This window comes from Sciurus vulgaris (genome assembly GCF_902686455.1).
Source record: "Sciurus vulgaris genome assembly, chromosome: 3".
Lineage (NCBI taxonomy): Eukaryota > Metazoa > Chordata > Mammalia > Rodentia > Sciuridae > Sciurus > Sciurus vulgaris.
The window spans coordinates 112,214,435-112,240,468 of NC_136463.1; the positions used below are offsets into that span (position 1 = coordinate 112,214,435).

Below are 26,034 nucleotides of genomic sequence, written 5' to 3' on the forward strand. Positions count from 1 at the left end.
TTAGCTAAAAGATTTTAAAAACAAATGCTGGTGAGGGTGAAGAGAAAGGGGAACTTTCATATGTTGTCGGTAGGAATGTAAATTAGTGTAGTCATTATGGAAAACAGCATGGAGGTTCCTCAAAGAACTAGAAATAGAACTGCCATATGATTCAGCAGTTCCACAACTAGGTATATATCCAAAGGAAACGAAATCAGTATGTTGAGGAGACATCTGCACTTGCATGTTTATTGTAGCACTATTTGCAATAGCCAAGGTAAGAAATCAACCTAGGTATCCATGATGGATGATTGAATAAAGAAAATGTAGCATATACATAATGGAATATTATTCAGTCATAAAAAGAGCAAACTCACTCATTTGCAGCAACAGCATAGAACTGGAGAACATTATGTTAAATTAAATAAGACAGGGACAGAAGGACAAATATCACGTTATCACTTACATGATAGGTAAAAATGATCTCAAAAAAGTGGAGAATACAATAGTGATTGTCAGAGCCTGGAGCCTGGGAAGGGGGCAGGGAGATGGAGAGAGTGGTTAATGGGCATTGGGTACAATTGGCTAGGAGGAATAACTTTTAATTTTCTATAGCACAGTAGAATACCTATGGTTGATGATGATTAAATAGTTCTGGTATTGTCTGACACTCCCCCTACTCCTTGGAAATGTTTTTACTTCTTCCCTGCCACAAACTTTTCTTTAAGTAGTACACAATAGATGATAAAAAGGATTTTGTCTGTTTTTAACACAAGGAAATGTTATATATTGGACATGATAGATATGCAATTACCCTGATCTGATCATTCACATTGTATACATTTATTGAAATGTCACACTGTACCTCATAAATATGTACAATTACTATATGTCCATTAAAATATATATTAGCAACAAGAAGAGTTCAGAAAAATATCAAATGACACTTCTGGTTATATCTTCCCAATTCCCTAATTGCCAGCTTATCACTTATTTATATATCTAAATAGGTATCTAACTGAAGCTTGAATATCTCATGTATGCAGACTGTATCTTATATCTTTGTGTCTTCCACAACTAGTATTAAAACTCTGTTGAACTTGAATTTTCTAGACTACATCCATATAACACTTGCTGAGTATAGCAAAGTGATCAGTTACACTTGGATTTATTCTTCAACTGGTTGCTCAAGTGGGATTTTAAAAAACTTTTTATTAAGCAGAGTTGCTAATGCAGAGAATAAATTGATTAAATTAACAAGTTAGAAAGATATCTATTGTTTCTGATTAAAGAACTAGTACATTAAGACAGGCATGGTAGTGTACGCCTGTAATCCCAGTGACTTGGGAGGCTCAGGCAGGAGGATCGCAAGTTCAAGGCCAGCCTGAGCAACTCAGTAAGAACTAGCACATTAATATCAACATTCATTCAGTTTGTCACCGCTTAGATGGCCAACAACCTGAGAGCTAGGAGATGTTCTTTCTACTCTGATTATAACAACAGCCCTGACGAGAACAATATACCTATGGAATTGCTATGTAAGGGCAAGAAACTGCTAAGCCCGACAGCAGTAGCAATACTAGCTGAAAACTACTTCTTTGTAGTTTCAAATTAAACAGGAAGAAAACAGCGGGGATGGATGAAGAAGGACCCAGAGCAAAGAGGAAAGGAGGAATGGAAAGGTGCAACATTATTCTGAGAATTAATTTTTGCCATTTTTCTTGTAATAAAAGTGAGAAATACAGACATTTGTATAGGCTGTACAGAACATAATGATGGGCAATTAAAGATAAACACTACCAAGTAAAGAAGTGTTCTGTCTCCAGAACCTCTTGGAAAAAATTATTTTTAGGACATCCTGCTTTCTTTCAACATGTTTAGAAAGAAGCCTTTCTTTTTCTGACTTGAAACATGAATAACAGTTTGCCTGTTTTACATGAGATGAATTTCACGAAATCGATAATTTAACAATGTTGCTAATGTAGAACACTTTGTACTACTGTGTGACCTGTGCGTGGTATGTATATTTAAAACTCCTCACTTTCGGGGGTAAAGTACTCTCACCTGCATTATTAATTTACCTGATCCTCACACCAACTTTTTTTTGAGGTGGGTAAAGCATATTACTGATAAGAGAGACTGAGCCTCAGAGGTTTAGTATCCTGCAGAAAATATGTAAATCTAACCAGTCTACTGGTATTCCCAGTGTTCTTCCTATCACATCACACTATGTGAATACTTAAAAAATATTAGAAATGCAGCTTTGATTTTTTTTACATTTCTTTAAAAAGTCTGGCACTGTTTATTTTCATGCCAATTTACTGGACAAGAGGTATGCATGCGATGATACACAATGAATATTTTCCTGGGCACTGAGAAATCCCCTGAGAATTCAGATATAATGCAAGGAATTCACTGTCTGTTAAATAAATCTCTGCAACATATAAGCAAATATTAATTTTTAAGTGCAACTAAAAACTTTCAACCTTAATTCTTTAGCAGGCAATGCAGATTCATTTTTTTTTTTTTTCTAGCCAAATCCAGCAGAGGGCAGGATACTCCCATCAACGCCAGCAGGTTGCAGCCTCCGGCCAAAGCAATGCGACTCCAACTCCCAGGAAGAGTTTTCTGGCATTACAGCAATCATTTTCTCACCTGGATCCGAAAAAGGGTGAAGTCTTAAACTAAAAATAGGGCTTGCAGGACATGGCCTTGGAAATGTCAGGGGAAGTTTTGCGTCCCAGGCCGCCCCCATTTTCTTTGGGAATTGGTCTTTAAGAAACCTGGAAATGAACTGTTCCTATTATCTTTGAGGAATATCTTGCAGAAGAGACTACATAGGGAATTAATTTAAAATAAACCATAATGATTTCTGTTTGTGGCATTAGACTGCACAGGTCTCAGCAAGGCCACTGCATTCACACATCCTGTCTCAACCCTGCCACCTCCCCCTGAGCCTACCATCTCTCCCTGTCCTTGAAAATTCTTAAGAGCTGCCTATTATGTGGCCTCTGTTGCAATCACTTCACAGCTCCCACTGATAGGGGATAATGATCTTCTACCTAGTAACTCAAATTCTTTCTCTCTCCCTAAGCTTGACTCAGGAGCACCTCCTCCAGGAAGTTTCTGGAAGTCCTGGCCTTGGTAGTCATCTAAAAATGTTTGCCAAGTGAACTACTAGGTAAGAATTTTGTACCAGGCCTTGTATCTAAAAAGGTATGTCCTATTCTTTCTAGTCTAGGTAGTAGTATACTAAGTGTAAAATGGAAGAAGACAAGGATAAACACCATATTTCATAGGACAGATTAATGCTTCTGAAGAATAATTGCAGCCATCCTCTATGCTACAGTGTGAAACCATTAGCTAGAAGCTTGTCATCAATACCTGGGGTGGTGGCTGAAGGAGGCCTGGGTGCTTGAGCGGGCCTGTGTCACTCTCTAACCCACTCCCCTGACTCCCTTACATCTCCCAGCCCAGTGAGAGCAAATCAGTTTTATCTGTTTTATTTGTGTACACCTCTGGGTACTGAAACCTCCTTTAAAAAAAGGTAACTGCAAAAACAATCAATCAATTCATTGGTAATCATAACAGAAGGACTGGGTAGAGTGCTTGCCTAGCATGTGTGTGAGTCACATGGTTTTGATTCCCCGCACCAAATAAATAAATAAATAATGAAATAAATGTAATCATAGCAACAACAAAACAAATTTAAAACACAGGTTGAAATAATTACTTTAGAATGCAAAAACTTGACTTTACTATTGAGGAAACCAAGCCCAGAAAGAGAAAGATCAGTCCAGGATGGAGGCTGTCAGGTCGGGGACTGGACTTGAAATCTTGTCTAGCCTCTAAAATCCAAGGCTTTAGAGCCTTCCACTAAAAGACTAGCTTGCATTGAGCCTGAAGGAGACTAAGGCGTAGAATAAAGGGACAGAATTCTCAGTCACTTGCGGATAGCTGTCAACCAGCAAAGATTCCCAGAGCAAAGGGTAGGCGCAAAGTTGCTTAAGCTCCACCCACAAAAGCTTAGGGCAATATTTCTCAACCGCATTTACCAAACACCGCTCTGTGTAAGGCAATGTGTGGAACACTTGGACAGAGTGGAAAATGAGATAGATATGGCACTCATCTGAGTTCACAGAGTTCCAGTCAGAGAAACATAAATTAGTTATAATTCGATGAATGCTACACCAGGTTAAGTACAGAATACTAGAAGAGATTTATTAAACTCTGTCATCTACATGACCTCCCAGATTACTAACCTGGCCATGTCTGATTGGTAACTCAAATAATCAGTTGTTCCAATAGCATAAAGTCCAGTCAGGTTCTCCTGAGACTTCCTTCACCCACAGTGCAGGATCTAACCCAGGATGTGGCATTGCATTCAACTAGCATGACTCTTCAGTCTCCTACAATCTGGGTGAGCACCTCAGTCTTGTATTTTCTTTCCTGGCTGGAACTTTTGAAGAGTACAATAAGTTGTTTTGTAGAATATTCAATTTGGGTTTGTCAGGATTAGATGAAAGCGATGTACCTGGGCAAGAATTCTACTCACTACATTATTATTAGGAAATACAAGGTGTCAATATGTCACATTTTCTATATTACCTTTGATCACTTGGTTAAATGGGTGTTTGTCAAGTTTCTCCAAAATGACACTACTTTCTCCCTTATAATTATTGAGGTAAGATAATTTGAAAATATGCAAATATCTTATTTCTAGTTTCATTTGTGCTCACTAGTTTTTGCATACATTGAATAGTCTCTAAAGCAATTATCACTGTGGTGTTCGCCAAATGGTGACCTTGACCTTGTATTTCTGCCCTTCCTTCTACATATACTCTCTGTAATTCTACTGTAAGGATGACCTGTCCTTTGTCCTTCATTTATTTATTCAATAATCTGTTTTTATCAATATGAACTCATGTGTATTTAGTTTATCCTATGGATTATAATCTGATATCATTATTTATTTTGTTGCTGTCCAGCTGTGGTTATCACGGGCTCCTTTAGGTTGTTTTCCAGTCCTTTCAGTATGTGGCCATTTTTTGAATGCTTTCTTTCTGGCACCATAAGATGTTCCAGCTTTGTGCATCTAGTCCTGAAATCAGTCATTTTGTGGAAAGAATGGTAGTTAATGGTAGTTAGAAACCAAACTCTGGACATGCTCATTGTTGCTGGGGCATCATTCTAGTGAAGAGAGCTAGGAAATATATGCACATACACACATACACACACACACACAAGTGCATATCCATCTGAATCTCTCTCTCTCTCTCTCTCTCACACACATACACACACACACACACACACACACACACACACACACACACATAACCCAGTATATATAGAACCAGTAGTTTATACTGATGCTTCCAGTTCATGGGGTTCCTTCCAGTCTTTCTCCTTACCACTTTGCTAACTCCTTTCTCCAACAGTGAGAAACTGGCTCTCATTATCCACAATTTACTCATTTGCTCAATCTTAGAATACATATAAATTATTTTCACATTTACTAATGTACCCCTATGAAAAACAAATTTATAAAAGACATTATAATGTGTGTGTGCAGTGCAATTCTTTTTTCTTTGGCCTTGTAAAATATATTTAAAATACTGTTTTCCATTATTATTTAGGTTTATTCTTTTCTTTTTTATTCCAGTTGTTATGGTTGTGATATTCATTTATAGTACAGTTAGATTCCTTGGTTACAGTTCATATTTCATTTGAGTTCTCCACAAATCACAGTTATCTTAATTTTTGTGTTATTGGGCATTTAATCCAAAGTCACTCTAACACTGAGCCACATCCCCGATCATTTTTTATTTTTCTTTCTGAGATTATTTTTATTTTATTTTTAATTTTTATTTTTGGTCTGCTACTTGGCAATCCTTCTGTTTCTGTTTCTCTAGTTGCTGGGATTACAAGTGTGCATCACTGTGCCTGACTTTTTTATTTATTTATTTTAAATGTGTGAGACACTATTTGATTCTTAAAGTCAAAGATAAACACAAAAGTATTCTTAGAGAAGAATCCCCACTTATCCCTTCACATTCTCATTCTCCTACACTTCCCATTCATCCTTCTAGATAACCAATCATATTGGTTGCTAGTTTATCCTTATTATATTTCTTTTTGCACAAATGAGCAAATATATGTATATTTTCTTATATATTCTTCTTTGTAAGCCAAGGACACCATGTGATAGATATATTGTGCACTTTGTGTTTTCAACTTAAAAGTATATCCTGCATATCTTTGTATGTATCAGCCCAGAGTGGTATTTCTCATTCTTTTTATAGTAGCATAATGCCATCAATTGTAGAGATGCTCTACCACTTATTTAACAATTCTTTCATGTATGAGCATTTAGGTGGTTTCTCATATTTTATATTTACAAACAATGCTCCAGTCAATCACATTATGCACATGTGTTTGTACTCTGAAGGTGCCTTCAGAATAACCTCCTAGAAACAGGATTAGTTTGAAAGATGTGATGATTATTCTTTTTTAAATTTTTTTTATTTTTACATACTGCATTTTGATTGATTGTACACAAACAGGGTACTTCTTTTCATTTCCATGGTTGTGCACGATGTAGATTCATACCATTCGTGTAATCATACATGTACATAGGGAAATGATGTCCATCTCATTCCACCATTTTTCATACCCACCCCATTTCCCTCTATGTGATCTAAAGTTCCTACATTCTTCTCTCACCCCCAACCCCCCACCCCCATTATACATCATTCTTCGTTATCAACTGGGAGAGAAACACTAGAAAATTGGTAAAGCACACTTCTAGGTATGTCTCCGAGACTATTTGTATGTGGGTCAGCAAATTGAGTGGGAAAAACTCATCCTGAATGTGAGCAGTGCAGTTCCACAGGCTGGGGGCCAAGATGGAAGCAAAGGCACAAGGGGGAAGCTTACATATACTTGCAGGCTTGACTTCTTAAGTAGATGGTGGATTTTTGCTGCTACCCTTGACCATGGACATTAGGCTCTTGATTCCTCTAAAGGGAGACCTGCACCAGCAACTTTCCAGCGGTTTGGGGGCCTTCAGCTTTGGACTGGAACTCCATCATTGGTCACTCTTATCCTGAAACTTCCTGTTTCTTGGACTGAGAAGTTACTTATTTCCCCAGACCTCCTACCTGCAGACAGCCATTGTGGAACCATTTAATCTCTGATTAGTTAAACCAACCTAATAGATACTTTCATAAGTAGACAGGTAGGTAGATAGATAAATTATAATGTATATAAAATCAGTTGGTTCAGTTCCTCTGGAGGATCCTAATGCAAAAGGTAAATGTACACGCACCTTTCTTAGAATTGCTAAATTTTCCTGGGAAGATTGCAATACCTATCAACATTCAAATCCCATTCCCAGAAATTCTAATGTAATTGGCCACAGGTTGGGACCAACCACTGGTATAATTTAAAAATTTTTATCACTTTACTGAAGTATAATTTACATACTATAAATTCATGTACTTATAAGTGTACCACTTAATAATTTTAATGTAATTGTATATATAAATGTAAAATTAATTTTTAAAGTAAATTTATATTAAATAATTTAAATTTTATGTGACTTTAAAGTAAATTTACATATAAAGCATACACGCTAGCATTTTTTCTTTTATATTAGTTCTTTTTAGCTATACATAATAATATTTTAACATAATTATAAAAGCATGAAATATAATTTGTTCTAATTATAATTATTGTTATCTTCAAAATTCCCTCAGTGATTTTAATGACAAGAGTTTAAGATGACTAGAGGGTGCACAATTTTTAATGTTTTTTTACTACCACATGGTGTTGCTACTAAAGACCTATTTAGCTACTTGGGCTTTTCCTACACTGTAGTAACCTTGTTGGTTTAAGTCCAGTGAAAACTGTTGTACGTTAAACAAAAGCCTGCAGCTCAAAATCAGTCCTCACTCTTCAAAGTCAAATTGGAATCCATGGGCTATAAATGTTACATCTAAGGGAATTCACAGAACAAGTTTTACATTTGTCCAATCTAGCTGTCTTACACCAGAGCCTTGGGCTGAAACCATGTCATTAAAGAGACTTTGTTTGTGACTTAAGAAGATTCTTTTATTCATGGCCATTGGTTCTTTTTGTCCCAGCAATCAGTTGAACATAACTCTAGAAGAGGAGAAGTCAACATAAATTTTAAATATATGCCACATGAGACAGTACTATGAATGACTCCTGAAGGAAACATTCCATATACATAAGGTCTACCCAGTCTGAGAAATATTAGGTCAGTGAGATTTGAACTGAACTTTAACTAAAGACTATGAAATAACCTGGAGAAGCACAGGGAAATAGAGGGGAGCACATTCCAAGCAAAGCAAGTTGCATAGGCAAAGACACTAAAGGACAAGACTGGTATGCCTGAGGCAGAGATGTGAGAGTGGAAAATACTGCTAGACAAGACTAGAAAGGTAGTCTGATACCAGATCTTTTTGGCCATCTTAAGCTTTAAGAATTTCGGTTCTGCTCTTAAAAGCAGTGGAAACTAACTGAAATTTTTCAAAAAAAGCTAGATTAGAAGATGCTTAGGGGACTTGTAAAATATGATCAGATTTACTGAGAAAAGATTGGTGATAGCAGCAAAGGAAAATGGACTGGGAAGAGTGGCTACAGGGAGACCCATTAGAAAATTAATGTGCTGAAACAGGAAGAAATGATATTTTAAAATTGAAGTGGTGCTTTTATGGAGAAAAGCAATATATTGACCGGACCCAATCATAGGTTAACTCTAGAGACTGAAAAAGTTAAAGGTATCAAGGATGACTCAAGTTAATGGACTATACCACCCACTTCTCTTTAGAGAATCCTCTCCTCCACTCCTCCTCATTCTTCTGGAGATTTTAGCATCTAACATCTCATTCTCTCTATTCCGCCATAATTCTTGATGATTTCAGTATATTTGCAGACAATCATTCCATTATCATTGTTGTTCAGTTCCTTGATTTCCTCTCATTTAATAATTTTGAATTCTATATTACCTTAATCACTGATTCCCACGAACAGAATTTTTCTATCAACCCCCAAAGTATTCTCATTCTCCTTTCCATTCTATATATTCTTTATCAAGACAAGCACTATTCTGATTCTATTACCATCAGCTATTTTTACCCATTTAAAATATCTATAAATTAAAAACATAGTTTTTATTCTCTCATGTCTTACATTTTGCTTTCAACATCATGTCTGTGAGATTCATGATATAGTTCTATTGGTAGTATGTCTCCTTTTATTGTAATATACAATTATATAGTATACCACTATCTATCTGTTCTCCTGACCATAGGCATTGGGATGGTTTCTAGTCATTACTTATAGACATAAAGGTATTCTGAGTAATCTTGTAAATCGTTTTGAGGGAGTATATTTTCATTTTTCTTGGATAATTAAAGATAGTGGAATTGATGGGCTATAGGGGGAAATATATACATAGTAGTGTAAGAAACTGGCAAATAATTTTCAAAAAAGTTGAACAATTTTATATTTCATAAACAATGCATGATAGTTTCAATTATTCTATATTTTCACCAACATTCGGGGTTGCTGTATTGTCTTTATAAATTTTATTATCTTACTGAATGTGTAGTAGTATCTCATTATGGTTTTAACTTGCATTTCAATTTAATGTCAGATGCTTATTAACCAGTTGTCAGTTTTTCTTGAGATATCCCAATCTTTGGCCCAATTGATAGGAGACACTTATCTACATATAATTGAATTATAAGTTGTTTTTATGTTCTTAATGCAAGGCCTTTGCATATATATATTTGCCTAGCATTTTCCCCCATTTGATATCTTGCCTTTCTATATCTGTGGACTAGATGACAGTATGATATCAATGTTAATTACCTGTTTGATGTGTATTTTCCTATTTGTACTATAATTATCTAAGAGAATGTCTTATTTAGGATGCACAGACTTAAGGAGGTAGAAATAAAGAAAAATTGAGAAAGAAATGGAGAGACAGAGAATGCAAATGAGTAAAATGTTGACAAATAGAAATCTGAGTAAAGGGTAATCAGGAATTCTTTATACTAACAACCTTTTATGAGTCTGAAATAATTTCAACATAGTTTTTAAAAGAATATATGATATCAAATAAATCACAATAAGAAAGCATTTCTTTCCAAAGGAAGGTGTTATGGATTGAATGTTTTCCCCTGAAATTCATAGGTTGAAGTTCCACTCCCAATGTGCTGACCTTGGGAAATGGAGTTCCTGGAAGTTGACTGAGTTTAGATGAAATCATGAGGTTGAAGCCCCCATGAAAGGTTTTGACCCCTCAGAAGAAGAAGAAAAGAAACCAGAACTTCCTCTTTTCCATGTGAAGATTGAGCAAGAAGGTAGCTGTCTATAACTCATGAACAAGATCCTCACCAAATACTGAATATTCTGATGCCTTAATCTTGGACTTCCCAGGCTCCAGAACTGTGAGAAATAAATGTTTGTTGTTTAAGCCACTCAGTCTATGATATTTTGTTATGTTAACCAGAGCTGACTAAGACAGAAGGGTTTATCAGATGTTATGTATTGGCATGAAGTTAAATCAAATAAGAACTAAAATATGTTAGAAAACTGTAGCAGCTAAATTGTAGAATTCTTAGTCTCTAAAGATAATTGATTGTATTCCTGAGGGCAATGGAGATACATTAACAGTTACTGAACATTGGGAAAATGTGTGATATACTGTTTTAGACAAATTAATCTGGAAAAGGCAGGTTGGGAGATAGACTGGCTGGACACACCAATTAATACGTAAGCGTAACAGTTCAGCAAATGAAGTTTTAGGCTTGGGGGGGTAGTGATGAGGATAGAAAGGAAGGGACAGATAGGAAAAAATTTATGGTGCAGTAGCTTTGTATGGGCCTTAGAAATTTGTAAATTTTAAAAGCTCCCAGGAAAATTCCAATGCATAGCCAAATACAGGAACATTGAGACTAGAAAAGTACTGACACCATACAGTGACATTAATGAGGATGTGCCCCCTGGTCAGAGATTATCAGTCAAATGGAACCAGATTAAAGCTAAAGATCATGGGTGGTTGCTATGATAAAATTGTAAATTTAATTGTTATAAGACAAGGAATTTCAACAAAGCAAAAATTCAATGTAATAAATCCAAAAGGAATGTAACAAATTGGATAAGTGTATATTGACAAGAAATAGAGCAAGAGATTTGGGTGGAGGCTGTTCAATATTAAGTAGTACAAATATGTTTATAATTTTATTAAATTACAATATATTTCAAATTTTGTTCCATGCACTTTGGGGACAGTATCAATGAACAAAAGTATATGTGCTACTACACAAACTGTTTCTACTCCCGCTTCCTTACACTTATCACCCTTAATATTCTGAGCTGTAAAAATCTCCCATGCATGTTTCTTGAAGAGTGAATCAAATATTGTTTCAAAAGACCTTCCAGTTATGTAGTTTCTTCTATTAAATTTTTACCTCTTAGTCCCTCACAGAACAGCAAAAATGCTTTGTGCTTTGGTTTTCAAGCAAACGGAAATCACCCCCTGGCCATAGTCAAAAGAACAACGTAATGATCCCCTCCCCACATGTGCACATCAAATAGAAGCCAAGTAATCATTTAATTGCAAATATCATTTTAAAAAGATAAAATTGACTCATGCAGAAGGTAAATACCTAGTCAGATGATAGGATAAAATGAGAGTTACAACAAGTTAAGGTAGTCATAAATAGTAGGTCCTCCCCACAACTCACCCACTATTTGAGAAGAATAAAAGGTAGGAAAGAAATTCACATTTTAAAATAAAGTTAATTTTTCATTTGCTGTCAACCTCAGTTCTCTCCATAGATAACAAATTCTTTTCAGCTCAATTCTATTGGGGTGCAGAGTGGTTTTGCAAAAGGGGGTACAGAGAGGTTACAAAGTAACTTTCTGAAATATTTTTTGCTTATTGTGGGAGGTGAGAGAGTGGGCAAAGAACAAAATTATCTCTCCCACTAATCCTATCAATTAGATATTCAAAGCAGTTAATGAGCCGTTCTTTTAAAGTGCAAAGGTCTCATGGGGTTGCACCTCATTTGCACCGAATGTCATTAAACAAATAATTAGATAGAGTTAAATTCCAAGGCAGAAAAGTTTGTAGCAGGGAAAGGAGTTGGGAGAATTTAAAGTAGTAGGGGGAGTGGCAGATGATACTGGAGGCCCTGGGGGCAAAGAGTTTGGGAAGTTCAGCAGGACACAGCAGGTGGCAACAGGACTTCAAAAGAAAAACTGGAGATGGCCAAGTGTAGAGTTGCCATTTTATTCAGGAACCAGAGATCAATGTGTGTTAATCATTCATCTTCCAGAGTAACTTTCAGATAACTACATTAAGATATTCAGTTATTCATTATTAATTAATACTAATTTCCTTTATTTCATACAAAATTGTAATCCTTATAACAATCTTGCAAGAGACTTACATCCCTTTTCTCCAGATTGAGAAAACTTGGCACACACAGAATTTTGCACGACTCGCTTGAAGGGCTTATGAAGCTCATAAGTAAGAATTTGACCACAATTTTTTTTTTAAACCACGAAAGATGTATTTTTTTTTTTTTTTTCAAGGCAGTCCTCTATGTTTGACAGGCAACAAAACCTCGTCTGTATTCTACTGGGCTCAATCTTCTCAGGCTAGAACTTGATGAATTTACCAGTTCAACTTAATGTTGTGCTGGTCAACCTAGGCCTTCTTATAGGTGTGGGTCAAAGAATGGAAGAAACTCAAACTTTGGATTCAGACACACTGGAGTTTACAGCTCAGCTTTGCCATATACTTGTTATGTGACCATCAGCATACTTCTTTATCAGTAAAATAGATGGTCATATTCTCTTACAGATGATCATATTCTCGGTGGATTATTTATTGCTGCATAAAAAATCACCTCATAATTTAGTGGCTTAAAAATTATATTTACAATGCTCATAATTCTATAATCATATACATGTTAAGGATACTTTGTCTCTGCTCAGCTCAGTGTTTGGGGCAGCTTAAAGTTTGAATCATCTGAAGGCTCCATTACTTACAAGTCAGGCAATTGATTCTGGCTCTTGAATGAGACCTTAACTGGTACCATCAGCCAGAATATCTACATATGGCCTCTCCCTATAGCTTGATTTTCCTAACAATATGGTACCCGGATTACAAAGACAATCATTCCAAAGAAAGAGGCAGTTAGGTGGCAGTTCAGTGGAAGCTCTGTTTCTTTCTGTGATCTAGCCTCAGAAGTCATATAGCATTACTTCAGCAGGATTCTACTCTTTAAAGTAGACTCAAGACCCAGATTTAGGGGATGGGGACATATAGTCCATGAATGGGAGAACTGGCAAGATTCTGAAAGAGCATTTAGCAACCAAAAGTATGGGGGAGTCTATTATTGGAAGCTAAAATCTGCTACAAAACACTTTAGGCCCCCAAACTTCATATCTCTGCCACATACAAATATACTCATCTCTTTGCCCTAGGTCACTCTCCCAGGTTTATCAGGCTAAAGCTTAAGGAATAAGATCTTGTCATCCTAATCAAATGAAATTCATTGAGTGTGGTTCCTTGCGTTTACCATATTGTGTATCAATTCTCTTGCGTCATCCTTGGAGAAAAGAAAAAACAATGAAACATTATGCTCCTAATGTGCCTTTCCTTCATTCCAAAAACTAGCCAAGTTAAGGGAACAAAAAGAGGCAAGTATGGGCCAGAATATCCAGATAAATGTTCTCTTCAAAGACACTGACTTTCTCATGTATGCTGGGAATTAGGGCAAGTTGGTGTTATCTGTAGAAAGTTGCTTTCATGCATGCATGCCAACTTCCTTGGGATACTGGTCATACAATGGGACAAAGCAAACCAAGTCAGTGATGTCACTGCTTCTGCAGTCCAACTTATAAAACCCTCCTCTCTGTGGTAACTGGTGTGAATCAGAGCACTGTAGAGAGGGAAGTGCTCACCCAGCCAGCCACCACTGGATAAGTGCCATGGGGAATGGAGACACTATTTTTCAGAGTATTGCCAGAGGCACTATGTGAAACAAAGATGTACCTGCCCAGCCCATTGCCACTGGAATTTCTGATGACGCATCTGTCTAGTACATTGCCACTGGATCTTCTTTGTTAGTATTTCTGGATAAATCTTATATCTTACATCCCATCTCCAGGTGTCTTCTCAGGTATCTCAGCCTATCTCACTGGCCTATCACAATTGAGCTGTGAATGGTATTCCTCTTGATCGTAAGGTCTGTGAACTAAATATATGATTCCTCTATTGCACACACACAGCTAACATACAAAGATGGGATAGATGAAGAAAAAGCGTTAAATGTACTCACATTCAAAAAGGAAAAACAGATAAATCAGTGCAGTCACTGGACATAACAACTGTAAAATATAGTCAGATACATGTTACCAGTACCTTCCTTATGGCTCATACCTACTACCAGAATTCTCCAGGGCTCTTATGTCTGCATACAGGGTACTATCCACCCACTAATGTATTTTTCCTATTCCATGAAATTATAGGTCAATCTTGTTTTTTTTTTTTTTTCAGTTGAGTCATTTTCTTGTTCTGCTTCTTTCCCAAAGACATTTCATGGTCGAGAGGCTTCTTTTAATTATATACTATCTCTATCATTTTCAATGCAAGGTTATAAAATTCCTTTAAACACTTTGTGGGTTTCTTATGAATCAATTTATAATCCATTCCATTAGACAAAAGCCACATGCTCAGATTTCACTGAAATCTTTTTTTTTTTTTCATTTAAACTTAGACTCTGTTTAAGAATACTGTTAAGATTCTGAGAAATTGTATTGTTTTATGGAAAGAATCTGTGAGGCACACAATAAGATCCTTATATGGCCTTTTGTCTGCTCAAAATGGTCTAAAAGGCACTATCTCAAAACTTTATGAGGCATTAACAAAAGGTTTTTATCTTTAGATCATGTTTTCCTGACAGCACCCTGGATTTGATCTCTGCTCAGAAGCCATATCTTAATTTAGCATCATTTGCCATCTGGAGAGGCTGGGAATGAGAAACAGTTTTCTTTTCCAACCCAGCAAGTCCTGGAGACTTTATATATAACAGTTCTTTCTTTAGATCATCTCTCTTCCTTGCATTTTACTACAGGCAGCTAGAAACAGACAGAAGGCAAAGCACTTTCAACCCTCTTTCTGCAAACTCCTCAACCAGAATATAGGTATATTTCCTATTTTTCACCTCACTACAGGAGACATTGTTACTAAACTTCCTGCCATTGCATAACAAGAGTTCCTTTTCCTCCAGTTTGCAATATTTTCCTTTAAGTCCTCACCAGCTGTCTTTTTAAGGTCCATTATGTTTCCTCTAACAGATTCCTTGAACTCCTTTAAACTTTCACTAACACTGTCCTAAAAAAATCACTAAATCATTTCCCATCACCACTTCCCCTGATCCTTTTTCTTTCTTTCTATCTTTCCTTTCCCCCTTTTCTTTTTAAACTAAGGATTGAACTCAGAGGCAGTTTACCACTAAGCTACATGCCCAGTCCTTTTTATTTTGAAACAAGGTCTTGCTAAGTTATTGAGGCTACCCTGCACTTGCAATCCTCCTGCCTCAGCCTCCCAAGCTGCTAAAATTATAGGGGTGCACCACCATGCCCAGCTTTGCCCCTGATCCTAAACCTACTGCCTCATGTATTTGGTTGGGCTTTGGCTATAATCAATATGAGTTCTAATCACCTACTACTGCCACTAAATTCACCTGAAACTTAATGTCCTAGAAGAATGACATTTATTTTGCTTATAAATATATAACTTGAGAAAGATGCTGTGGAGATTGCTCATCTCTGCTCAACTCAGTTTTAGTAGGGGAAACTCAAAAGCCGAGGACTGAATTCACACTTTGTCTCTGCTCCAGGATATTTGAGACCTCAACTGGTAGACTTAAGCCTACAGATGACTTGTTGGCAAAGACCTGAAATCATCTGAAGTCTTGTTCAGGCTCATGTCTGCTGATACTGGATGTTGGATGAGACCTTTACTAGGGATGTTGGTTAGAACACCTACATGTAATATTTCCATGTGTCCTGGCTCTCCTCACAACATGGTGACTGGGTTCCAAGAGTGAGCATTTGAGGGAATAATGAGACAGGAAGATGTACTGCCTTTTATGACTTTTTTTCAGTAGTATGTTTGTCACTTTTGCTGTATTCTTTTTATTGAGACAGTCACAGAGGCACAATAAATCCAAGTAGAGGGGAACTGGATGTTACGGATGGGGGAATGACAAGGTTCTGGAAGAACATGTGAGATCAAAACTACAAATGTCACCATTTTTGGAAATATACTCCACCTCCAAAGGGTTATGTGAAATTATTTACATTTAAAAACAGATGTTAACACATATCTATTTCCTTCCTTGTGCAAAGCATGCAGTTTTTTTCCACCTTTTCCAAATATTGCTTTAACATGGCATGTATGGATGGTCTTTAAAACCCCTCGTATTGAATGTAAACACTCATGGATTTTTTTTTCAAACAATATTGAAAACACAGGGCAGTCCAAAAGACAAAGGCATGAAAATAGCCATGATAAATATGTTCGGTCAGTAAATAAATACACAAATTATGGAAAACAAGGGGAAAATATGAAAAATACAAATGAAACTTTCAGAACATATCAATTCTTAAAATAGTAACGATCAGGGAGATGATAGTTATTGCTATGGTCCCCATTAAATATATTTTTTAAATATATTTTTGGAAAATAAAACTATTTTCTATAATGCTAAATATCAAATTTACAGCTACTTCCTTCAGAAAAAAATAGAAGGAAAAGGGGATCAATATTCACAAGTCAAATTTTAAGATTTAAATCTTCTTTAATAATCTAGTAGATAACCACAGCATGTGTGCAAGCAAGCACACATTGTCCTGCTCAATTCTGCCCTTAAGTAACATCTCAATTGAAACTGAAATCAACTTAGAGTAATCCCAAACTCCTATTTCATTAGAGAGAGCACTAAAAGGTACACTATGATAAAAGCCACTGGAGACTGTGTCAACCTGCCCCTAGAGTTGTTCGTTCTCAAATTTCACTAAACAAGGTCTGATTTCATGAAGCCAGACTCAAAATAGTTTATGCTCGATTTTATATGGGTCATGATTCAGAAGTAGCCAAACCATGTAAAGGAGCAATGAGGTAGAGTTCTTTCCCTTCTAGAACAGGCATAGCAACTAAAATCCTTCTTCCATCATAATATTTTTTGAGTAACAAGGACTGGGGAAATGGAAAAACCACACAAAATCTGGAAGAAAATAAGAAAAAGTGGGAGCAAGAAGGGGGAGCGAAAGTATCACATTAAGGGGCATGTCAGGCACCTGCCACTCCAACCCCCAACCTTCCAGAGAGGGAAAAATTGTAACTGTCGGAAATAAGACAGAAGTCTCAAAAGTGTGTACAATTCCCTACATTCATTTAGAATCATAATCAATGGTTTTGTTCTAGAATTCCATAAAAATGGCAAATTTCATAGAGAACTAATGCCGAAGATCCAAGTAATAGAGGCACAATACAAAATAGCTGTTCCATTTATGCTTACAGTAAGACTGAATAATGCAGCAAAAATCTTGAACTGTTTGCACTGCTCACAAGTAGTCCATCCCTCAAAGTTTATTATCATTCTTCACTTCCCAATAAGGATTCCAATCCCTCAAGATAAACGGATAATTGTGAAGCTTTTGTGATCTTTTTCTCATTTTCATCGTCCATGTCTCAGTAATATAAACACGTTAATGAATTGGACATGTTCAAAAATATTTTTAAGTACTTATCATTCTGTTGCACTCGATTTGATTCAGTCTCAAAATATCTAATCCGTAGAATAAATAGACAAGCATTCAAATAAATAATTGGAGAAACGAATATAGCATGTTAAGAACTTTAAAAATAAAAACAGGGATTTCTGTTCTCACCAGTGGCAGACTAGCTATTTGGCACTATAATTGCCCTCCTGCTATAAACAGCTAAAAATCAGGGGATATATTTAATACAAATTAAACACATATGCAACATGTGTGTAAAATATACAAATTAATATAAATATTCACATATATATTGTATATATATATATATTTACAATATCAAACTGCTTCAGGCATTCAACAGGTAGAAGAATAAGATATAATTCTTAAAATAAGGAAAACAAAAGAACCAAGCCATATCATTGCCCAGGATCCTTCTTCACCTGGGGTATTTCCTAGAGAATTGTGAGGAGAAAGGAACAATCAAACTGAGCTTAACAGTCTTGCTGAGTTGAGGAGACAAATACTGCAAAGGTGAAGACAACTAGTACTTAAAGAACATAAAAGTGCTTTACAGTTTCAAAAAGCTTTGGAAGTCTGTATTATGGGTATCCTGGTCTTTTTCGAAATGCTACATGGTACATGTTTAGATTAATCTTCAAGAAACGAAACAAAGAAAATTACTGAGGTGATATAAACAGAATAATTATCTAAGAGTTCACACCAAACTAGAAGGTGTATGACTACTGATGAAGCAGAGCATAGACAGATTATAAAACTTGAGGCATCCAATTGAAATCCCTGAAAGATCACAGGATTAAGCTAGCCCTGGAGTTAAGGTCACATTAGACCTTCAGACAAAAGTAAAATGTGAAAGGAGTGAACTGTTCTTCAAGCACTTTAAATGTCTTCCAAGTCAAAATTCAACTCTTCAGAAAAAAAAAAAAAAATGACAATAAAATTCAGACACTCAATAGCATAACCTTCATAATATCCATATCTAGTAAGAAAATACTAGACATGCAAAGAGGAAGAAAATTCTGATCCACAAGCAAAAAAGAAAGTAGTTAAAAAATAACAGACCTGGAGAAAGACAAAGACATGAAATCAGTTATTAAAATATGTTCAATCACTGAAATAAATATACAAATAAAGGGAAACAAACAAAAGATATAAAAAGTACAAACAACACTTTCAGAACTGAACTGAAAAGTACAATGTCTGAAATGAAAATCTCACTGGAAAGGATTTCAGGAAATCAAAAAATGAAAAAAAAGAAGAAGAAATGAACTCAGAAGAAATAGGTAGAATTGAGTCACATGGAAGTACACAGAAAAAAGAAGCTGTGGAAAAAATAAATAGAACCTCAGTTACCTAAGGAACAATATTAAGTTGTCAAAATATGCATGTGTTTGAAAAACTCTGGAAAAAATTAGTATGGGACAGACAAAAATAAAACTGAGGTTCAAACATTTTTCAGAATTTGATGAAAACTATAAACACACAGATCCAAGAAGTTCAATGAACCAAAGTTAAATAAAAACAAAGCAATCTAAAACCATCACAATCTCATTGCTGAAAACTCATAAAAAGAGAAACATTTTAAGATAGCAACAAAGGGGCATGATAGAGGAAAACATAATTACCACTGACCTTGTCAGAAACAGTGAGGCTTAGGAGGCAACAATATCTTTAAGTGCTGACAGATAAACAAAAACTGCTAAATTGGAATTCAATGGCCATTGAAAATATCCTTCAAAAATGAGGACATTTTTTGAATTAAGGAAGCTGAGAATCCAATGCTCCATAAGGAATGTTAGAGAAAATTCTTCTGATTGGAGAATATAATACCAGACCAAAACTCAGATCTAAAGAAAGAAATGACAAGCATCAGGAAGATATAGTCCTTATTTTTAAGACTTTTAAATTTAATTATTTAAAATATAACTATGTAAAGCAAAAATTATATCAATATATTATGAGATGCATAATATGTATAGAAGCAAAAGTTATGACAATAATAATAAAAAGGATAAAGTGAGAAAGTAAAATGTATTTTATAGGTTCTTACTTTATATGTAAAGTGGTTGAGCGGTGTTTTAAGATAGATTATAATAAGTTAAAGAGACTTATAAATCCTAAAATAACCTCTAAAATTTTAAATAGGTATTACTTATAAATTACAGGTAAAATAATTTGGAAAACTAAAAATATCAAACTAATTCAAAATAAGGAAGAAAGTAAAATAGAGCAGATGAAAAAATAACAAGGTAATAAAGTTAAAATCAATCATGTTGAAAATTACGCTAAATATAAGTGGTCTACACACTTCAATTTTAAAAGTGAGAGGTTGTCAGACTAAATAAAAATGTAAGACCTAAATATATATACTGTCTACAAGTTTGATATATAAAGACATAGATATATAAAGAAAAAGTTGGAAATCACAGGCCATTCAAACACTAATCATAAAAATGTTTTAGTGGCTATATTAATAGCAGACAAAATAGATTCAGATCAAGGAATATAATCAGACATAAAAAGGGATGTCTTATAATTAAAGGATTTATTTGAGAAGACACAATAATCTAAATGTGTAATAACTAAAAATAGAACATGAAAATATCAGAAACATAACCTGACAAAATGCAAGGAGAAATTTAAAAAATCCACAATTACAGTTGGAGATTTAACAACTTTCTTCAATAATTGATGGAAAAAGTAGAGAGGAATCAGGATAAAAGATTGAACACAAATAATCTGACATTATATTCGTAAAACATTATTCACAAAACTGTAGAATATGTATTTTTTTTAAGGGCACACAGAACACAAACCATATTCTTGGCCATAAACAAATCTCAGTAACCTGGAGAGGATAAACACCATTCAGAGTATGGAGGATTTAAGATAAAACTGTCAGTAAGCAGGAGAACAAGATTTGGCTTGGAAGACTCGCTCCAGTAGCCAGGCCTACTACAACATACTACTGGCCAAGGAAAATACTGCCAACTTCTGAATAGATGTCCTATTTTTCTGGGGAATAATTGGTCAAAGTATGTATAAAACAGAATCTAGACATTCAAAAATAATCCTTTTTAGGACTTCTTCACATTTTGTTTATCCATCCATTACTCATCTCTTCTATGTAGAAAGGAAGAGAATGAACTTTTATCACAGGAACGCCCACAACCTATTTTTGTCCACCAAAGTTTTCCAGGTAGACTAGTGTCTCTGGTTTTAAAGTTCATCCCTGCATTCTTCAGTGACCTAGGGCAAACATCCTATTTTGAAATTCAAGGCATGGCATGGCACTTTTCTCCATACTAGTCAGGTTTCTGTGCTCACAGCTACCATGATTACCAACTTTGCCAGTTATTTAACATCTAGGCACCAGTTCTCTCAGCCTGTAAATGAAAGGCTTTCATTGATTTCACTGTTCTATCACTTGTCCATAAAGTCCCCTCAAGATTTTCAAAGCTTATAAAGAATAATGGTATCCCTAATATAATTTTTGAGGGGCTAAAACTTCCAATTCTTTGCTGATTAAATTTAAACTTTGAGCTAAAAAATAGCAATTATATTTCCAGATAGTAACATAGTAGAAAAGCTGAGAAATGAAAGGTTTTCCGATATCATCACCTTTTCTAATACCATCATAAAAGCATGCAACATTTTGGGATAAATTAAACAAAATACACGCAGTACAAATAGATGGATACAAAATCCTCAAAACATTGCTGAAAGAAATTGAAGAAAACATAAACAAATGAAGAAATATATTCATGAATTGAGGACTGATATTTTTCAAGGAACACATTTTCTCCAAATTTATCTATGATGCCAATGCAATCTCAATCAAAATTTCCAGCAGGATACTTTTTGAAGAAAATTAAAATCTTGTTCTAAAATGTGTATTAAATTAGATAGAATAGCACATGACTTCAAAACAGAACAATAAATTTAGAGAACTTAGACTTTTATTTATAGATTTATCATGTGAGAAAAATCCAGATAATATGCTATTGATGTAAGTGGAGATAGTGATGAAAGAAACAGAACCACAAGTACATGACAAATCAAACTTTGGTAAAGATTATAATATACTTAAGTGTTAAAAGATATTCTTCTCAACAAAAGATGATGGAATAATCAGCCATCCTTACAGAAGTGACCTTTACCTCATGCCATACACAAAAATTAACTCAAACTCAAAATGGACTATAGATTAAAAGCTTGAAGCTAAATCTATAAAACGTCTAGAAAAACACATAAGATAGGATTCTTCATTTTCTTGGAGTAGAAAAGCAAACCACACATAAAAAAATTAGTAAATTGATCCTCATCAATTACATCAATTTTAAAGCTCTTTGAGAAACACTATTAACTTAAAAATAGATCACCAACTGGAAGAAAATATTTGCCATGCAGACAGTTGACAAAAAGAGTGCATACTGAGTAATCGCACTCATATTAAATTGATTTTTGCACATTAATCTTCTGGTAGCATTTTAATAGATTTGTTAGAATTTTGTATACACACAATCATTGCAAATGACCATTCGTTTATTCCTTTCTAATCTGCGTTTATTTTCTTTCCTTCTCTTACCTTACTTCATAGATTAGCTTTCCAATACAATGTTGAATAGAAGTTGCAAGAATGATCATTGTTTAAAAAAGCCAAAAAAAAAAAAAAAAAAGAATGAACATTGTTAATATATTCCTGATCTTAAAGGAGGAGCATTCCGTCCTTAACAATTAAATATGATAGTGGCAGGTTTTTCATAGAATTGTTGTGATGTACAGAACACAATGTGAGGATTCAAACACACAAGCACATCTATTTATTTGTTCTATTCACCCTCGTTTATGCTTAAAGGAAATAGCCACACTGGGGGTCCTCATTTTGACTACTCAAGCTTATCATGTCCCAAATAAGCCATCAGCACCCTTCTTCTGGCTCTCTTATAAGATTAAGACAGGTACCTATCTTGAGAATGCAAAAGGGGAGGAATATCCAGAAGAATATGATACTTAAACTAAGTCTTATCAGAAAAATCGAAGTCAATCATGTGAGTTAGACAGAGATAGGAAGTTCCGGGAAGACAGAAAAATAATCACATGAAATTTCAGAATACTAGATAAGCATGCAATATTTATATCACTCTCAGTAGCTGTAGTTGACAGACTGAAGAAAGAAATGAGAGATGAGCCTATGGATGACAGAAGAAGGGAACTGAGTTACTATGGAACTCTAATTTCATCCTAAAGTAAACGGAAACCTTTTAAATAAGATTTCTTTAAATAACACAATGTGAGGATACTTATAATCTAGATCATCCTCCTCACTATTTAGTACACTCACTAATACATAGGAGCAAAAATGGAGAAATTATATAAGAAAAACCCATGGCATGTGCCAAAGAAACAACCTGTAGGGGCATAAACTAAAATAGTAGTAGTAGCCTACAGAGTAGTGACATAAAAATGGAGCGGAGGGACAGACAGAGTTTGGACAGAGGAACAATATGACATGGTTGTTTGCTGGAGAAAGGCAGATTTATCATGAAAGAAAATGAGTTCATTTTTGACAGAATATTCTAATGTACTTCACAATATATGATGTCAATATTTGCAAGAAAAGAATATAAATATAGTTAGCACGAATTGAAATAAGAATGAGTCATTAAAAGTACAATTTTAAATAACAATGAGATACCACTACATTGTCACCAGAGAGGTCCAAATGAAAAAATCTGGAGCAACTATTATTCTCATACACTGGCAGAAGAAGACGGTGTAAAATGGTACAGAAGCCTTGACCATAGTTTCTGTTTATAACCCTAGGTATTCACCCAGTTACACTTCTAGGTATTTATCCAAGGGAAATGAAAATGTATGTTTTTTAAAATCTTATACATGAATGTTCATAACAGATTTATTCATAATAACTCCAAACTGGAAACAATCCAAATGTTCAACAAGTGAATGAATAAACAAAGCGTGAAGTGTTCGTGGAATAGAATTGTACCCAGTAATATAAAAGAACAAGCTGCAGACATATCTAACAGCATGGCTGCATCTCAAAAACATCATGCCAAGCAAAGAAGTACACTTTGACATTTGCGTCTGAAGAGACTGCATCACAACCAAGTAGATGTATGAGGAAGCAGTTGGACATTAGGGCCTGGATCTTGGAAGAGAAATCTAGAACAAACACATGTAGGCTTGGAAGTCACGGAACTTGTCAAAGACAAAAGAGTAGATGAGATCACAAGGAAGGTATGTTTAGGATGAAGAGCAACAAAGTTGGAATCTTGGGTAAATGTTAGCATTTTAGGGACACAGAGAAAGGAAAATATATGAAGATACCAAAAGGGAAGAAAAGACAGAAAGAAGCATCAGAAGAAAGAAATCATTCTGGGTGATGACACTGTGTAATAAAGGTCCTAGGGGGACCAAGGAAGAAACAGGTGAGTCTTCTTTGTCCTAGGCTGCTGTGTTGGTGAGCACACAGAAGAGAGCTTTAGAGGATGAGTGAGCGGCAAAAGTTCCACTCCTGGAGTGCGTGGGAGTGAATGGGCAGAGATGGTGGGGACAGAGAATGCACCCTGCTCCTCACAACAGCTTGCCTCAGAAAGGAAAGAACATAGGGGATGGCTTTCTGAATGTCATCTTCCCACCTGATTATAAATTTTAGTATTTAATAAATGCCTCCAGCTGACGGGATTCTCAGTTGGATGTTTATGATATCATCCCTGTATTTCTGGTAAAGGAAAGCAGACAGAGAGAAAAGTGCATTTTATGAAGTAGTTCACGTATTTTATAAAAGCAAAGATCCAGATTGTGGTACAGAATTGAAATGTGTTTTGCAAAAGCTTTGCTTTTACTCTGTGCAGAAAACCTCAGCTACATTTCTCCCTGTTCCAGTTCACTTATATCTTATATGATTGTGTCACCTTGCGTTTCTCCATTTAAAAATAAAAGGCAAACTCAGCAATTCTTTTTTCTTAAACTGCTTCAGTAACCAGCAGTTGCCACATTAAAAGCTTTAGCTGGAAGACTATAAAAATAGTCTAATGCTCCTTAGCAGGTAACTACATTTGAGCCAATTCTCCTTTCATGGATGTAGCAAGGTCAAATCAAATGACCAGGGAAGGACAGGATATGAGAGGGGTGGAGGGAGGTGGGGAGTCAGTTGACATTCGAAGGGCGAAAGTGCATTGTGCTTGGAATGTTTTGTGTAAATGTTAAACAGCATCCACACTTAACCACCTGCTTCTTGTTTAGAAGGGTTCGAATGAACAATTTCAAGCACAATTGAGTAACACTCAAAAGAAAATCAAGTGTAATTTCCTAAGTTGCTGAAGCAAGTGTTCTTCTATGAAATCGCCATTAGTATTTCTAAACCTGATTTGATTATATTTGAAATTTAATGCACACAGTTCAGTGGCACCTGGAAATTTCTTCATGTAGAGATGGAATTATGAGGTAGACCTTTTTCAATGATTGTTTCTCTCCGTGTATGTGTGTATGCAGCTTTAAAAAAGTGCTCTGGGTCATATTTGTAGTAACACTAAATATTAAAGATGAAAACTTCATTTCTTTTTTCTTTTTCTTATTACAATATTTTGCTTTGCTTTGATGACACATTAAAATACAGGGGGGAAAGCACCATACAAATCACATCATATCATTGTAGAGCTCATCTTGAAATTCTTCGCCTATGCACCATCTCTAAACACTTGGTAGTTAAGGGAGAAAAGGTATTGTGAAATCTGCAGATTAGCTTGACAAATCTCTTAAGAAGGTAATTCTTTTACTGGCTTATTAAATATCAATTTCACATGATTATTTCTGTTTTAAAACCTTCAGTGTCTTCCTCAATGACCAAGTGAAGTTTAAATGCTGTGATTTGATCCTTACCCAAACTCCTTATCCTGTTGTGTAGGTTCTTCACTGCCATGAACACTGCTGTCTTTGTTTTGGACGTTTTTCCTACTAAGGAACACTCCCTTACACAAATATTCCCCATCCTTACAAAGCTTTACCTTGTCAATTTTCTGGACTCTTTCAACCGAGTTGATACTTGGCTTTCTATGTCTTTATGAACTTTTCATATTTTTACCCACACGAAGCCTTAATAATTTTCTACCTTATGACATCTCTTATGTTACTACCTTTCAAGGTTAGTTATTCATGTACATGCCTTGTCTTCTT

The 26,034-nt window shown here is 35.3% G+C and overlaps 1 long non-coding RNA gene across 1 annotated transcript; it reads left to right on the plus strand.

Moving 5' to 3' along the window:
• The first annotated feature begins 995 nt into the window (after nt 1-995).
• Nucleotides 996-10,420, plus strand: LOC306656541. The gene is made up of 3 exons (XR_013762559.1): nt 996-2,650; nt 3,074-3,160; nt 10,204-10,420. It is a non-coding gene; the product is annotated as an uncharacterized lncRNA (long non-coding RNA).
• Nucleotides 10,421-26,034: the final 15,614 nt, after the last annotated feature.